Source organism: Lithobates pipiens, unplaced genomic scaffold, assembly GCF_037356315.1.
Source record: "Lithobates pipiens isolate NorthernLeopardFrog02 unplaced genomic scaffold, aLitPip1_a1.2 Scaffold_25, whole genome shotgun sequence".
Classification (NCBI taxonomy): domain Eukaryota; kingdom Metazoa; phylum Chordata; class Amphibia; order Anura; family Ranidae; genus Lithobates; species Lithobates pipiens.
This window is the reverse complement of record NW_027507787.1, coordinates 91,382,986-91,383,885: the sequence shown is the minus strand read 5'-3', so window position 1 is coordinate 91,383,885 and position 900 is coordinate 91,382,986.

Sequence of the window (900 nt, the reverse complement as noted above, 5' to 3'; positions counted from 1 at the left end):
GGAGGTGGACGGAGAATCGGAGTTCTGAGGAGGAAGGCTAAGGGCATTTGAGTAGGGGGGTGTCTGAGGAGAAAAGAGAAGGTCTGGGGTGTATGAGAAAAGGGGAGGTTTGGGGGTTTCACGGAAGAGAGGAGAGGTGTAGAGGGTCTGAGGAGGAGAGAGGAGGCTGAGGGTATGAGGAGCAGGAACGAGGTGGGGGGGGGCTCTGAGAAGGTACAAGGAGGTCTGGGGAAGAACGAGGGAGCCTGGAGGGGTCTAAGGAGGAGAGAGAGGCGTTCTGGGAGGGGGGGGGGGGTGTCTGAAAAGGAGATAAGGGAGGTCTGAGGAGGGGAGGGTAAGTCTGGGAGGTCTGACAAGAGGGAAGTTCTGGGGGAGGGTGTTTGGTCACAGGAGAGAGGAGGCAAGAGTGTCTGAGAAGGAGAGAGGAGGTCTGGTGGTTCTAGAGAGAGGAGGATTAGGGGGGCTGGGGAGTACTATGAAGTCTGAGGAAAGATAGGAGACTAAGGGGGTCTAAAGAGAAACGAGATCTGGGGTGGGGATCTGAGGAGGAGAGAGGAAGTCTTGGAGGGGTCCGAGGAGGAAAAGGGAGGTCTGAGGGTTCTAAAGACAGATGGGCGGTCTGGATGGGGGCGGAGTTTAAGGAGGAGAGTGAGGGTCTGAGGAGAATAGAGGCAGCTAAGACGGTCTAAGGAGGATAGAGGAGTTATGGGGGGTCTGAGGAGGAGAAAGGAAATCTGGGGGAGGGGTCTGAGGAGGAGAGAGAAAGTCTGGGGGGTCTGACGAAGAAAAAGGGGGGCTGAGGAGAGTGGAGGTTTGGGGAAGGTAAGCAGAGGCATGGGGGGGGTGTCTAAGGCCAGTGTTTCTCAACTCCAGTCCTCAAGGCGCCCCAATAATTCATGT